The sequence below is a fragment of the Chelonia mydas genome, chromosome 1, assembly GCF_015237465.2.
Source record: "Chelonia mydas isolate rCheMyd1 chromosome 1, rCheMyd1.pri.v2, whole genome shotgun sequence".
Lineage (NCBI taxonomy): Eukaryota > Metazoa > Chordata > Testudines > Cheloniidae > Chelonia > Chelonia mydas.
The window spans coordinates 67505425-67522339 of record NC_057849.1 but is presented as its reverse complement, the minus strand read 5'-3'; the positions used below and the strand labels follow the sequence as shown (position 1 = coordinate 67522339).

The window sequence follows — 16915 nt, the reverse complement described above, 5'->3', positions numbered from 1 at the left end:
GTCCCTGACCCAATTTTTTTAGGCCTGTGGAAAGGTCAGCTATTCCACAGATAATCAGAGGGCAGCCCCCTCTCTAAAGTAGTTTCATGTAGCCTGCTCCTGGTTTTCTCCTCTTTCTCTCCATTTGCTTTCTGAGTATGTTGCAACCAAGGATTTCCCTTTCAGAGCCTGTGGTTGTGTGTTGCTACCTTCCTGAACAGGAAAATTAATAATCTCATGTCCCCTTGACATCTGAGAATCTGAACTGTGAGCTGTTTCCCTTGTCCCAGAAGTGGGGAGACAGACCAGTAGATTTGGTGGCATCTATGGGTTAGGACTGCCCTTGGCAGAAATTCTCCAAAGTTTTCACTTTTTCAGTGACAGGGCATATTTTTATCACAGCTATATTGAAGTATGCTTTTAAGGAGATGCCAAAATAGAGATTTGTATATCTTCACTAACATTGAGTGTTGAGGAAAACACTGACATTCTATACTGATACAGAAATAATTTGTTTCTGTACCAAGTTAACTATGTATGAACCTACCATCAGAATAATGATTGTGGTGATTGTTTTTATTTCTTAGGTGCTAGTGGCATGGTTTCAGATATTGATGTGGTATTAAGAAGAACAGTATTGTTTGGATTAACAGAATCTGATCCCTTTGTTATGTTGCATGGCAAGAATTACCTTTATTTCAGGGTGATTAATAAGTTATAATTTATTAGGATTGCATCCAGAGATGCATTTCATAGGCTTTTGCAGAACAGATACCTTGAGAAACTTGCCGTCTAAAATGCAGATGTGATGGTGAAGATGAGAAGAACGACAGCGTGAGATTGAACATGGCTGTATTAACTTCGTGGGGTGACTGTTTTTTTTTTTCTTTGTAAAGAAGTTTTTTGTTTTAGTTCATTTATTGTAGATTCTATGCCTGAAGTGAGTTTCTATGAGATACTTGAATGAGGTGAGACTGGTGGCTTGAGAATTATGTATATGGAGGGTATCCCTGACATAGGGAGTAGCATGGGAGTGGCAGATGAAGGTAATGTCATGCCTCATTGCATTGACAAAACTGAGTAAGTGCTGGGGACAGCATAGTAAATCAGAGCACTGGTTGAGCAACATTGCCCCTTTACCTCCTTCAGAGTCTGGACAAGAATTTTGAATTTATTCTTTAGATTGCATTAGGTGCATTAATAGATGAGTCCTTGTTTGTTTATTTGGTAGAAAGGAATTTGAATGAGCCAATAAGTTTACTGAAAATGTTTAGTAATTTCAGCTGCACACTTACTAACCTGTGAAAGTTCTAGTAATAAAATTGTTGAAAGCTAATGACAATTTATTTTTCTGTAAATGTCTGTTTTTTTTAAATTTTACTTAAACTTCACACTAACCCCATCCCTTCTAGATTTGTTGGTGCTAAAATGATAAGCATGTGGCAAAATGGCCTGAGCCAAAGAAACCAAACAAACATGCATTCACTTTTACATAACTCACTCCTCCAGCTACCTATGCAGTATTGCTTTTTCAGGAAAGCACTGTCTGACTGGCACCATTCTGAAGTCTCTGTTTTGTATGTGCTTAGTTACATTATTCTCAAAAGGCATGCCACTGCAACAAACATAAGAACAATGTATGTGAGGCTGCTTGTCAACTGATCAGAGTTTAAAAAAAATCAGATTCGGGGAAACAAACCCTGTTCTTTTTTGAAAGCTGGTTCGTGTCTTTTATGGGTATCGGACTATGCCCAGAACTCAGGGCTTCAAGAATTGTCTCCTGCCCTCATTCCTTTTGGTCAACAGTGAGTATCTGCACTGCTTGTACTGCCTTGGGGAAGCACATGTCACAGGTAAGTGCAATATTTGCTGCTCCTTCTCTGGCGGTATCCATAAGTCATGAGAAATTAGGCTTAGAAAATACCTTACAGAAAAGGCCGAGAAGCCACAGGCGGACCTTGGCCACGGGACCCTTCCTGTACATCAAGCTGAATCTACATGGAATGCATGTCTGCCATGATGTCCAGCTCTGCTATAGAGGAGCCTGTAACCCATCAGAGTCTCATCAGAAAGGCAGAAAACACTCGCACAAATATAAGAGCAGTTCCTCCTCTTAGTTGGCTACTCCATATAAGTGAAGCAAACCTACTCTGTCAACCTCCCAGGACATACTAACTCTCAGAGCTGGGGCTCTTTCAGTATCAGACCTCGTTCTGGTAACACCCTTTCCATCGGTACCATCAAAGTTGAAATCTCAGGATCGGTCAGGTCTGTTGTGATCGGAGTTGCTGCCAGTGATTGGTAGAAATATGAAGTCTCTCTCCTCTGACCCCTTTGTGATGAGTGAATTGGACCCCTTATGCTCCAGGGAGGTCAGAGACTTGTACCACATCAGAGAAAGTCTTTTCTCTTCCCCAGTCATTGGGACTTTCCCTAGTAAGGGTCCTCCATTTGAGCCAAGAGCAACTTGCTCGCCTCTCCTCTGCCAGAAGACACTCTTTCTGGTGGCTATAACATCTGCAAAAAGAGTCAGTGAATTATAAGCTTTAATGGTAGAACCTCCTTATACTCAAGTCTTCAAAGACAAGATATCCTTAAGGACACATCCAGACTTTTTATCTAAGGTAGTTTCATCTTAACCAGGTTATTGACTTACCTATATTTTTTTCTCAAGCCACACTCCAGTGTGAATGAGCAGCATCGCCATATGTTAGATGTGAGGTGGTGCTTGCTGTTATACTTGTACAGACAAAACACTTTCTTCTTCTTCAAGTGCTTGCTCATGTCCATTCAATTTGTGTGTGTGTGTGCTCGCCACGTGAACGGGTGCCGGAAGTTTTTCCCTCAGCAGTGTCCGTAGGGGACGGGCTCTGGCGCCCCCTGGAGTGGCGCACATACTGTGGTATATAGGGCGCTGCCAGCTCCTCCCCCTCTCAGTTTCTTCTTGCCACCAGTGATGGTGCTGGAACTGTTGCTGCTTCAGCTAGTGCTGTTGCTTTTTTGTTTGTACGAACTCAATGGTGCTTGTATTATAGTGTACGTAGTGTTCCTGTTAGTGTTATTAAATCCCTTAGCTATAGTTAGACTTTGTAGGTCCCAAACGGGACTTTGCCTTGGGACGGGGCATGCCCCAATCCCCAGGCTTTAAGACCTGTGATTGCTGCAAGAGGCCCATGCCCATTAGTGATCAACACAACAGCTGTCTGCATTGCTTGGGCGAGGGGCCCATTAGTGAAAAGTTCAAGATTTGCAAGTCCTTCAAGCCAAGGACTAGGAGGAGCGCGATATTTGTTTAAGAGCGCTCCTTATGAAGTCGGCCCTCGCCCTGGTACCGGAGCACCGTGATCTCGGTATACAGTGCCCCACTGGGACCATCCACTGTCTGGCACTGGTTCCCATCCGTGGCTCCGGCCAAGAAGACGGTGCGAGCTCGGTCTCCAACCTCACACAAGGGAAAGGATAAGACTGGGTGCGAAAAAGTTCCCGTCCTGGGCAACTCTTCACCCGCTTCGGGAACTCGGGCCCAAGCACCGGTTGAGTGATGTAGCCCAGCCCACTACCTGCTGGCCACCCCACACACAGTGGTGGAGGCCTCTGTCAGCTCTGAGTACCATCAATGCTGGAGGCCCTGCAGGTCAGCACAGGAGATCATGACCCTCCCAGTTCCGCCTACACCAGCTCCTGCGGTTCCCTGGTCATGGGGTAAACCCGCGTTCGGACCACCGTGGTTCCCACCGCAGCTGCACCATTCCCCGTTGCAGGGGATGTCCCACCAGTGTTCGCCCTCCTGTAGCCACCACGCCTCTGACCGTGAAAGACAAGCGCAGTGCAGCCCCATTCAGTTCCCAACCTTGGGCTCGGGCAGAGAGGCTCGAGGCACAGCTCACTGGTGACCAGGTGCAGACCTCTGGAGGCACGCGCCCCCTGACAGGAGTACCGGTCCTGGCATCCAGTATCGCCGAGACCCTAGTACCGTTCCAGAGACCAGGCAAGGGATTGATGCTACCATTCCTTGGACTGTCACTGATCCCCCAGAAAGGCATCACCGCGTGCGTGCTCTTCCTGGCACCAGGCCCCTTCCGATTCCCGGTCTCGTGCCTCATCCCGGTACAGTTCATCAAGTGCAAGACGTAGATGGCTGGCTCCAGGCTGTTGCGGATCCGTCGAACGCTGCTAGTCCCCAAGACCCTGTTCCAGATGGGACTCCAGGCGGAGTGACCAGCAACGGTTGGGACAGAGCCACCTTTCCACTCTGCGCTGGTTGCCTGGGAGCAATGGCTCAGGATCCGGTTCTGGTTTGGAGCGAGGTTCCCTGATTGCGGGACAAGCTCCGGTACCAGTGGTGCTGGCTACGTTGTCGGCACCAAAACCGGCCCTGTGGCACCCATGAAATCGGTGGGGGTTCACCCAGCTTTCCCAGGCTGCCCACTTGGTGTCTGGAGCCTTGGAGAGACCAGCTGCCTCTCTCCCGCCCTTCTCCGGTGCATGAAGCCTTGGGTGCAAGAACCCCCAGGGCCACCAATGGTTGTGGAGGACCCTATGGCATTGGCATCTTCCTCGTCTTTGCCAGACGAGGCTATAGCGGGGCCTCCTCCCCTGTTTCCTCCGGATGATGCTAAAGCGCACCAGGAACTATTGAAGAGGGTCATCACCAACCTGGGCCTTCAGGTGGAGAAGTTAGAGCAGTCCTTGGACTCTCTTAGACGTCTTCTGCTCCACAGCACCGGCCAGGGTGGTTCTGCCCCTTCATGAAGGAGTTTCAAAGATCACCAATGCCTTGTGGCAAACTCCTTCCTCCTTGCCCCCCATCTCCAAGAGGGCTGATATTTTGTGCTATCGAAAGGCCACGAGTACCTGTACACCCATCCTGCTTCCACTTCCCTAGTGGTAGGGGCGGTTAACCACAGGGAGCGACAGGGTCAACCCAGAGCTACCCCTAAGAATAAAGACTCTCTAAGAGACTAGACTTGTTTGGACATCAGGTTTATTTGTCCTCTCGTCTCCAGTTGAGGGTGGCCAACCATTAGGCCCCCCTGGGATGCTGTGACGTTCCACTCTGGTGTTATCTGGACGGGTGACCTGCTAGGCCTCTCTTACCTTTGACTCTGGGAGCCAGCCTTACCCTGCTCTGCTGTGAGAACCCCCACTCCTGGGTTGTTCACACACAGCCTCTGGCATGTAAGCTGATCCCAGCTACCTGCAAGCGAATGACACTAGCCAATATCTCCAGTCCCAGACACAACCATAGGAAACTCCGTCTTACAGTGTTGAGTAATGCCTGCTGGACTTTGTAAATTAGTCAGTTTAACAAAGAAATTGATAACTGGCTCTGTGGATGAAGGGAAAGCAGTGGACATGTTAGTCCTGTACTTTAGCAAAGCTTTCGATACGGTCACCCACAGTATTCTTGCCAGCAAGTTAAAGAAGTATGGGCTGGATGAATGGACTATAAGGTGGACAGAAAGCTGTCTAGATCCTCGGGCTCAATGCGTAGTGATCAATGGCTCCATGTCTAGTTAGCAGCCGATATCAAGTGGAGTGCCCCAAGGGTCGGTCCTGGAGCTGGTTTTGTTCAATGTCTTCATAATGATCTGGAAGATGGCGTGGATTGCACCCTCAGCAAGTTGGCAGATGACACTAAATTGGGAGGAGTGGTAGATAAGCTGGAGGGTAGGGATAGGATACAGAGGGCCCTAGACAAATTAGAGGATTGGGCCAAAAGAAATTGGTTGAGGTTCAACAAGGACAAGTGCAGAGTCCTGCACTTAGGACGGAAGAATCCCATGCACCGCTACAGACTAGGGACCGAATGGTTAGGCAGCAGTTCTGCAGAAAAGGGCCTAGGGGTTACAGTGGACGAGAAGCTGGATATGAGTCAACAGTGTGCCCTTGTTGCCAAGAAGGCTAACGACATTTTGGGCTGTATAAGTAGGAGCATTGCCAGCAGATGTAGGGACGTGATCATTCCCCTCTATTTGGCATTGGTGAGGACTCATCTGGAGTACTGTGTCCAGTTTTGGGCCCCACACTAAAAGAAAGATGTGGAAAAATTGCCAGTGGAGGGCAACAAAAATGATTAGGGGACTGGAACACATGATTTATGAGGAGAGGCTGAGGGAACTGGGATTGTTTAGTCTGTGGAAGAGAAGAATGAGGGGGGATTTGAGAGCTGCTTTCAACTACCGGAAAGGGGGTTCCAAAGAGGATGGCTCTAGAGTGTTCTCAGTGGCAGCAGATGACAGAAGAAGGAACAATGGTCTCAAGTTGCAGTGGGGGAGGTTTAGGTTGGATATTCGGAAAAACTTTCACTAGAAGGGGGGTGAAGCACTGGAATGGGTTACCTAGGTAGGTGGTGAAATCTCCTTCCCTAGAGGTTTTTAAGGTCAGGCTTGACAAAGCCCTGTCTGGGATGATTTAGTTGGGCATTGATCCTGCTTTGAGCAGGGGGTTGGACTAGATGACCTCCTGAGGTCCCTTCCAACCCTGATATTCTATGATATGTACCAGGCTTGTTATCCCAGGGGGAGCCTCTGACAAACTTCAGACCAAACATACTGCTGCAGGTAGAATAAACAAACAGATTTATTAACTATAAAGATAGTCTTTAAGGGTATGTCTACACTATGAAATTAGGTCAAATTTATAGAAGTCGGTTTTATAGTCTGTCCCCACACAAATGCTCTAAGTGCATGTAATCGGCGGAGTGTGTCCACAGTACCAAGTCAGTAGTCAGGAGCTGTTCGACTACAGGCTGAGCAAGTGCAGAATGGTGGTAGAATGTGCATTTGGATGTTTAAAAGCGCGCTGGCGCAGTTTACTGACTCGGTTAGACCTCAGCGAAACCAATATTCCTACTGTTATTACTGCTTGCTGTGCGCTCCACAATATCTGTGAGAGTAAGGGGGAGACGTTTATGGCGGGGTGGGAGGTTGAGGCAAATCGCCTGGCTGCTGGTTTCGCACAGCCAGACACCAGAGCGGTTAGAAGAGCAGAGGAGGGCGCAGTGCACATCAGAGAAGCTTTGAAAACCAGTTTTATGACAGGCCAGGCTACGGTGTGAAAGTTCTGTTTGTTTCTCCTTGATGAAACTCCCTGCCCCTTGGTTCACTCTACTTCCCTGTAAGCTAACCACCCTCCCCACCTCCTTTCGATCACTGCTTGCAAAGGCAATAAAGTCATTGTTGCTTCACATTCATGCATTCTTTATTCATTCATCACACAAATAGGGGGATAACTACCAAGGTAGCCCAGGAGGGGTGGTGGAGGAGAGAAGCACCAGGAGGGGTGGTGGAGGAGGGAAGGACAAGGCCACACAGCACATGAAAAGTTTAAAACTTATTGAATGCCAGCCTTCTGTTGCTTGGGCAAACCTCTGGGGTGGAGTGGCCGGGTGGCCAGAGGCCCCCCCACCGCATTCTTGGTCGTCTGGGTGAGGAGGCTATGGAACTTTGGGAGGAGGGCGGTTGGTTACACAGGGGCTGTAGTGGCGGTCTGTGCTCCAGCTGCCTTTCCTGCAGCTCAGCTATACGCTTGAGCATATTAGTTTGATCCTCCAGCAGCCTCAGCATTGAATCCTGCCTCCTCTCATCACGCTGCAGCCACCTTTCAGCTTCAGCCCTCTCTTCAGCCCGTCACCTCTCCTCCCGGTCATTTTGTGCTTTCCTGCACTCTGACATTGTCTGCCTCCACGCATTTGTCTGTGCTCTGTCAGTGTGGGCGGACAGCATGAGCTCAGAGAACGTTTCATCACGAGTGCGTTTTTTTCGCCTTCTAATCTTCACTAGCCTCTGGGAAGGAGAAGATCCTGTGATCCTTTAAACACATGCAGCTGGTGGAGGGAAAAAAAGGGACAGTGGTATTTAAAAAGACATATTTTCTAGAAAAATGGTTACGCTCTTTCACGGTAAACCTTGCTGTTAACATTACATACATAGCACATGTGCTTTCGTTCCAAGGTCGCATTTTGCCTCCCCACACCACGTGGCTAGCCCCTCCCCCCTCCCCTTGGCTAACAGCAGGGAACATTTCTGTTCAGCCATAGGCAAACAGCCCAGCAGGAACGGGCACCTCTGAATGTCCCCTTAAGAAAAGCACCCTATTTCAACCAGGTGACCATGAATGATATCACTCTCCTGAGGATAACACAGAGAGATAAAGAACGGATGTTGTTTGTATGCCAGCAAACATACACTGCAATGCTTTGTTCTACAATGATTCCCGAGTACGTGTTACTGGCCTAGAGTGGTAAAGTGTCCTACCATGGTGGACGGAATAAGGCTGCCCTCCCCAGAAACCTTTTTCAAAGGCTTTGGGAGTACATCCAGGAGAGTCACGAATGCCAGGGCAAATTAATCATTAAACATGCTTGCTTTTAAACCATGTATAGTATTTTAAAAGGTACGCTCACCAGAGGTCCCTTCTCCGCCTGGTGGGTCCGGGAGGCAGCCTTAGGTGGGTTTGGGGGGTACTGGCTCGAGGTCCAGGGTGAGAAACAGTTCCTGGCTGTCAGGAAAACCGGTTTCTCCGCTCGCTTGCTTGCTGTGAGCTATCTACAACCTCATCATCATCATCTTCCTCATCCCCGAAACCTGTTTCCGTGTTGCCTCCATCTCCATTGAAGGAGTCAAACAACACGGCTGGGGTAGTGGTGGCTGAATCCCCTAAAATGGCATGCAGCTCATCATAGAAGTGGCATGTTTTGGGCTCTGACCCGGAGCTGCCGTTCGCATCTTTGGTTTTCTGGTAAGCTTGCCTCAGCTCCTTAAGTTTCACGTGGCACTGCTTCGGGTCCCTGTTATGGCCTCTGTCCTTTGTTCCCTGTGAGATTTTGACAAATATTTTGGCATTTCGAAAACTGCAAAGTAGTTCTGATAGCACGGATTCCTTTCCCCATACAGCGATCAGATCCCATACCTCCCGTTCGGTCCATGCTGGAGCTCTTTTGCGATTCTGGGACTCCATCATGGTCACCTCTGCTGATGAGCTCTGGCCAGCATGGCAAGCTGCAGGTGATCATGCAAACAGGAAATTGAAATTCAAAAGTTTGCGGGCCTTTTCCTGTCTACCTGGCCAGTGCATCTGAGTTGAGAGTGCTGTTGAGAGCGGTCACAATAGAACACTCTGGGATCGCTCCTGGAGGCCAAAACCGTGTAATTGCGTCCACAGTACCCCAAATTCGACCCGGCAAGGCCGATTTAAGCGCTAATCCCCTTGTCGGGGATGGAATAAGGAAATTGATTTTAAGAGCCCTTTAAATCGAAAAAAAGGGCTTCATCATGTGGACGGATGCAGGGTTAAATCGATTTAACGCTGCTAAATTTGACCTCAGCTTCTAGTGTAGACCAGGGCTAAGTGATTATAAGTCAAAGCATAACAAGTCAGAGTGGTTACCAAAATAAAATAAAGCATAACACGCAGTCTGAACTCTCAACCCTTTTAGACTGGGCAGCAACTAGATTAAGCATTTTTCTCACCGCACTAGATATTGCAGTCCTTAATAGAGTGACCCAGGTTTAAGGAACAAACTTATCTCCTCTGTTGGAGTCTTGTATTCTCAGTGTCCTGGTTCCTTGCAGCATAGATGGGGGAAGAGAAAGGCCCGGTATGTGTCCATTCTGCCTGTTTTATACTCTCAGTCCATGTGCTTGTAGAACACAAGTCCAGGCATGTCTTTGTGGCATTGCTGAGTTTCTTCAAGCAAGGCTGAGCAATTCCTCTGGTGGGGCCTCGTGCAGGTGAGTCGCCGTATTGTATCTCCCTTGCTGGACAATGACTGTTGATGTGCTATTTGACACCCCGCCCAGGCGTTGGTTACTTTTCTTGCTGTTGCCTCTGGGAAGCTAATATCTGGCTGATTGCCCAATTTACAGCATGCTTTAGTGACACAGTACAACACAATTGTCATAACTTCATATGCATTAATGGTACACATATATGGATAGAGAAATGACTTTCAGCAGATCATAACCTTTCCCCTGATTCCTTACAAGGCATGCTTTGTATTTGAGATCACGATTATATGAAAATAAAGAATATGGGGATTACGGTATGCTCCCCCAAGGTACAGAATGTCACAGCTCTCTTAGTTTACTGCAAGAGTATTAGTCATCTCGAAGGCAGTTTATGATATAGTTCTCTTGGCACCCAGCCATCAAGCCATGAGGCAGCGTGCCTCAGTTCCCCCATTCACATACATTTTGCCCAAGAAGTGCTGCAGTTCCATCTTTTGCCCACCAGAGGCCGCTGTGGTACCAGAACAGCCGGCTGCAGAATTTCCTCAGGAGTAGAAATTCGTCACAGCACTCTGCCTGTGGAGCCAGGTTTGGACAGAGCAGGGCACACAGGGCTGCTGTGGGGATCACAGACTGCAGTTGAGAATGACTAGTGTGGGTACAGATTGGGGCATGGGCTCAGGAGCGTGTGGGGTGACAACATTTATGGTTTCTCTGCTGTGATAGGCTTTACACCTGTTTACAGGTATTAATTGAAAAGTAGCATTATCATAACGTTTAACATTATGTCAAAATTCTTATCCACAAAACTTAACATTAATACCAAATTTCTTAATTACAGATGGGCGTTTACAAATATCTTTGTGATATCACACCCTCTGTTCAGATAGTCTGGTTTGAGGTTAGTTTGTTCGTTACCTGTGGTGTCCTTTGACTCTCTCCCGTGTAATCGGTCACTGGCTTTTCTTTCCCTCTTGCGTTCCCTTCTGTGTGGGCTCTTAATTTAGTCATCTTTCTGGCATTTTGATATCTCAGGGTCTTGCAAGATAAGGGTCCAGGGGGATCCTGCACATTGGCTGGCTCTTTGGGGAGCAGTCTCCCCACCCCAGTACTGTACATATGCAGAAAATCTAGCTCCTCTTTTGGGGTTACACTGTGTTTCCCCCTCACAGCACTGAGTCCTTCCCTGCCCCCTAGAGGGCTGTGATCTGTGCTCTCTGGGCTAAGTGTGTTTATGCTTTGAGTAGATTCACCTTTTCTCAGCAGCTTTCCCATAATTGCTCTCTGTGTTTCACCAGCCTGGGGGAAAACACCCCCTTTTCTGTCAGTTGGGTCATTTGTGTTCTCTCAAACTACCACCTGGCAATTTCCTGGTCTCAACTTCTCTGCTGTCACAGGTGCTAGAGCTGCATTTTGATGTAAAGAGACAGTTACTTTCCACAAACTTATCAGAAATAGCATCCTGAAAAACTGGGACCTGGATTTGGGTACCTTCTGCCACCCCTTTCTCTGTGCCTGAGAGGTCAGCTGTGTGACTGCTCCCCTCCAGGAGGTCAATTAGAGTTCCTTCTTAAAACCTGGGTCACAGGCTGAGTGCCTGGGTGCACAGATGCTGACCCAGCCATCCTGCTAGTGTCCTGGGCATCCTGCCCCAAGTGACTGGTGAGGAGACGTTCCTGTACCCCCACTATTACTTCCCCAGTGACCTCCTCTGGGCCCCCTCCTTTAGCTGCAGAACTGCCAGCTAACAACTGGGACAATTTCCTTAGTCACTGACAACACCTCTCCTGCCCCTGCACCTGAGGGCATGTTGCCTTCTGCTGGAAAGGAGCTAGTCTCAGCCCCTCCCATACTTGGAAGCACCCTACTTCCCTGTGTTAGAGTCACAGGAATCCTCTCCCACCTCAATGGTGTCTGAGATCCCCAGCCCCTTCTCTGGGCTCTCCTCTGGGTCACATTGCTCTATGCTCCCTAGAGACGGTTTTGCCTCTGGTTCAGCTGCAACCTGCTGGCAGCTAACAACCTGGACAGTTCCCTCTCTGGCAGGCATTACATCCCCATCCCTTCCTGATGTGGTGTTGCCTCTAGCTGCAGTGCAGGAGTTGGTCTCAACCACCCTCCCACTTGGAAGCATGTGGCTTCCCCCAGCTGCAGAAGAATCAAGGAGACTCTCTACCATTCTCTCAGTAGTTCCTGAGACCTTACCCTTTACCTCGGGGGTCCCAGCATAACAATCCCTCCTGCTGCAGGCAAATACTTTAACCTGAGCTATGCAGAAAAAATGGTTACCAAGGAGCAGGTTGAACAGGAGGTGATCCATTACCCCCACAGTCAAAACACTTTCCAAACCTTCCCAAACCACATGGATTTTAGCTCATGGTATGAGGAATCTGCTTTCGCCCACCCCCACAATCTCTGCCATTTGTCCAGGCAACATACTGGCCTTTGGGATCACACTCTGCTTAACCAGAGAGATCTGGGCCCCTGTATCCCTCTGCCCCAAATGTTCCCTGCCATCAATTTGGACAGCCTTTACATGCTCCATATCTGGTTCTGCAGAGGCTAACCTCACAGAACCAATATGATAGGTTTCAATTGCTTGGGGGGTTTCTGTGTTGAGGACAGCAGAACTAACATGAGATATTGTTTGCCTGCTTCTTCCTAACACAGGGCATTTATTCCTCAGGTGAGCAGTGGAATTACACTGATAGCAACTTTTGGGCTCTTTTACTTTTACAGGAGATTTGGGATGAGTGTTAGAGGAATGTTTTTGGGTAAGAGAATGTTTAGGCTCCCAACCCCCTTCTCTCTTCCAAGGGGCAAAATGGGATCCTCCCTTCCCACCAGTTTTAAACCCCCTTTTCTGTGGCCTGCCCTCAATAGATGCGTGATTCTGTTAGAAGGCATCAGCTAAAAAAGCCGTCTCATCCACAGACTTTACATCTTTGTCCAATAGACACTGCTTTACATCAGCCTTACATATGCTTAGGAAGTGCTCTTGAGCAACAAGATCCAACATTCCCTCAAAACTTGCCACCTCCTTACCCTTCACCCCAAAACACTTACTTGACAAACACAAAAGTGCAAAACGTGGGGAATGTTTTATGAGAAATTTTTGGTTCTCTTGTGTGTCTGAATTAGCTAAATAGAGAAGTATTGTAATCAACTTCAGATACTCTGAGAAAAGCGGTTGTTCTGCTTCTTTCCTGCATAGGGCGTCAGAGATGTGTGTATCAAATGGGAATTTTTGTGGGTTTTTTTTCTTTGTGAGAGAGTGCTCATCCTAAGAAATTCTTCCTTGAATTAATAATTGAATAACTATGGCATAGGCACTTTAAATTAATATAAGTTCAGCAGACTAATAATGGTTGATGGTTCTGGATCATCAGTAATGAACTGTATTTTATTCTAATATCACTGTGGCAGGAAATCAGCTTGCTGCGAGATATGTCATTAAATAGGTTTTAGGACAATATAGTTTGCTGGAAAGAATCTCTTATTTTGTATTCCACAGATTAAGTTCCTGGAATCTAGTGTTTTACTGGAAGAAAAGCTACGGTTCTTGTACAGATAAGTACAAGTTGGTATAAAGTACTTTACGTACCATGTTAAATCAGTTTAGTTTGGCTACACTTTTGTAACTGAACATTTGTGAAATAATTGTTCAAGTAATGGCCCTATGAATGCTGCACTGTAGACATGTCTCCATCCCTGCGCTGCTGATCGGAGAATTTTGGTAGCACTGTCCGTTCAGCCTGCACGTTCGCTGTCTTCTCCCCCTTCTCCCTCCTCTCCCCGCTGTGCTCTGCCAGGAGGCTAACCAGTGTTCTGCAGGCAAACAGTTGCTTCTCAACCATCTTAGCTGACGGAGCCTTAGCTGTCCATTAGCCAACTATTACCCATATATAATTGCTAATTGTTTCTTTACTTCAGCTACCTTTTTGAGCTTCCTTTTTCTTTTTCTTGCTCCTTTATTTTTCATTTTATTAAAAAATCACCCCCACTTTACTTTAAACTTATTTTTCTTCTATTCCATCCACCCCACCGCATATCTGGGGACCTCCCTGGAGAGAGTATGTCTGGTTCACCAGTTTTCAAGAAGCATCTCAGTTGCAAAGAATCTATCCCAGTGACTGATGGTCATTCTCAGTGTGTCTGCTGTGTGGGAGAGAACCACATCCCCCAGAAGTGTTTTATGCCCAACAATTGAAAGCCAGATCCAGAAAGGATAGAGAACTGAGACTTAAGCTTCTCTTAATGTAAGCGCCCTCCAACCACCCTCAGAGCTGCACCAAGACTCTGAATGGTGGTAATCCTCACTGCAACCCTCTGCATGAAAGGAAGGTGAGTCCAAGAAAACAACCATGAGCTGTCATACAAGACTTCTGAAAAAAGGGCCGTGAATCCCCACAGCAAGCCTTGACCAAGCCGAAAATGATTTCTGGTTCATTTGGTATCATCAATACTGATGGCACCGAAGCTGTCTAAATCTGGTACCCAAAGGTCGTATGGTACCATCCTGACAGAACGTGTTGGATTGCCTAAGGACCTAATGGGCACAGGCAAGTAATCGGTATCGACTGGGCATCCGAAAACTAGAGAATCCATCCTGGGGGAAGGCTCCTTCAGTGTGGACATTGTCATCCGTAGTCTTCCACATGCTAGACACCAGCGGACTACTCAATCCACACTGCATCACCAACTCTTTTGGTGCAGACATTTTGGCACTGCCAACCACTACTGGTACTGACCCCAACAGCACCGCTGGACTTTCAGTACACGACAGACCTTTTGGTGTCAGGTGCACCCGACTTGTTACCGGTGCCCTGGTACCAAGTCTACCAAGAGCTCTAGACTCTCTGGTGATATGCCATGCACCCCATTTTTTAGAGCGCTGAGTCAGACAGTGACCAAGAAGACAGTCTGCTGTTGCTCTTCTCATCCACTCTACAATACCCATTTCCCATATGGACTTCAAGCATGCTGACCCTCTGGCCCCCAGACCTCCTGGTATGGGCAGCCGTGGTTCCAATGTCCAGGACCCTTCCTACTCAATCAATGGCCTTACTGGGATTCTACCTTGGCCTATCAGGAGCCAATGACACACCCTCCTTTGGCTGCTGCATCGAGCGTGTCCAAGCCCCCTGAATGTTTAAGAGAGGAACAAGAGGCTGAAGTTGAGGAGGAGGCTTACCCCTTCAGATGAATTTCTCATCTTCATGACCACTGATGCTCCCTCCACTATCATTGGCAGAAGACTTCAAGCTTTGCCAGGAGATAGATAAGAGGGTGGCAGATTGATTACAACTGCCATTACAGGAGGTGATCGAATCACACCATAAACTATTGTACATTTTACTTTGCTCTACTTTGTCCAGAGTAGCACTCCCTATTAACGTGGCTCTCTTGGACCCTGCCAGAGTCATATGGCAGATCCCTGCATCTGGGCTGCCAACATGCAAGTGAGCCAATTAAAAAATATTACATGCCAGCGAAAGACACAAAATTTCTCCTCTTCCACCTGTCACCTGAAATCCATCCCCTATGACCAGGACTGCAAGCAACTCAATCTTTATGGGAGAAAAATATACTTGTCAGCCACTCTCCAGTTCCATATTGCAAACTATCAAGCCGTAATGGCAAAATATGGTTACATCAACTACTCAAAACTCAATTCCTTTATTGAGCAGCTCCCAGATTCTCACAAGGACCAATTCAAAACCATCATTAATGAAGGCCAACTAGTGGCAAAGATATCACTCCAGTTTGCACTTGATGCAGCTGACACGGTGGCATGTTCCATTTCCACTGCCATCGTGTTGAGGCAAGCTTCTTGGCTGCAGTCATCAGGTTTCCCCAAAGAGATCCAAAACAACTGTGGAGGATGTTCCCTTTGAAGGCACAAAGCTGTTCGTGGAAAAGACGGATGTTTTCTTTCACTTTGAAAGACTCCAGGGCTTCTCTTTGATCGCTCAGGATTTATACACCTGGGCAGAAGAGAAAATATAATCCTCAGCCTTCATTCAGGCCCCCTCGTCACAATATTCATCCCAACACTCCTATGAACCCCAAAGAAAGAAGACCATTTTCTCCAAACGGAAACCTTTCATTCCTTCACCTACTTCACAGCCTCAAAACAACAATGCCATCCAATGCTGGAAAACCTCTCATATCCCTATGGATGCCATCTTGCCCCATTCCGCAGCATCTGGGAATGAATAGCCACTGACAAATGGGTACTGGAGATTATTCGAGATGGTTACTTCATCCATTTCGCCTCCCTTTTCCCCTCCCGCCCGCTTACCCTTCCCCATCCCTCTTCAGGAACCCTGCTCATGAGAGCCTATTACAACAAGAGATAACCATGTCCTCAGCGTAGGACCCATAGAACCAGTGCCCCTACATCTAAGAGGCAAAGGCTTTTAATCTTGGTACTTTCTGATACCCAAGAAAAAGGGAGTTTGGAGTCCCATAGTAGATTTCACGGTGCTCAACACATTTGTCAAGGCTCAGAAGTTCAAGATGGTCACTTGGGCAACAACTATTCCAGCATTAGAAAAGGGAGACTGGTTCTCGGCCCTTGAACCTCAAGATGCTAATTCCACATTTAGATCATACCATGTCACAGACAATATCTCACATTCACAGTAGGCCAGGACCAGTACAGAGTAGTCCCTTTTGGCCTCTCCTTGGCCCCCAGAGTATTCTGTAAGGTGCTCTGTGGTGGTGCCCACTCATGCCTCCAGGGCTTTATGATACTCTCACCTGGAAAACTGCCTCCTCAGAGTGCATCCCTTTGTTGAAGCCCAGCGTGTTACCCATACCACTCTGGAACTATTCAAGAATCTGGGCCTACAAATCAGTGCACAAAAATCGACATTAATACTGGTACAGAGACTAAAATTCATAGGAGCTACATTAAGTCCATCTGAGCAAGAGTACTTCTTTCTCAACAGATTGCTCAGTCTCTCCATGCTTATAGAGAAGGTGCAATCCAATCCTCAAATATTAGCCAGACACTGCCTTCAGCTTCTGGGGCACGTGGCTGAGGGCACATTGGTGATAGCTCATGCCAGACTTCAAATGAGATTCCTCCAGTCATTGTTTGGTCTGTAAACCCAGCTGAACCAAGACAATCTAGATAAACTGCTATCAATGCCCATTAAAATTGAATGATTTTTGAATTGGTGGAAAGACCCATCAAA

At 47.4% G+C, this 16915-nt stretch overlaps 1 protein-coding gene across 3 annotated transcripts in view; it reads left to right on the top strand.

The window, feature by feature from the left end:
• DIAPH3 (diaphanous related formin 3) overlaps positions 1–16915 on the top strand; it is a 528591-nt gene that overhangs the window by 148923 nt on the left and 362753 nt on the right. The window lies entirely within an intron of this gene.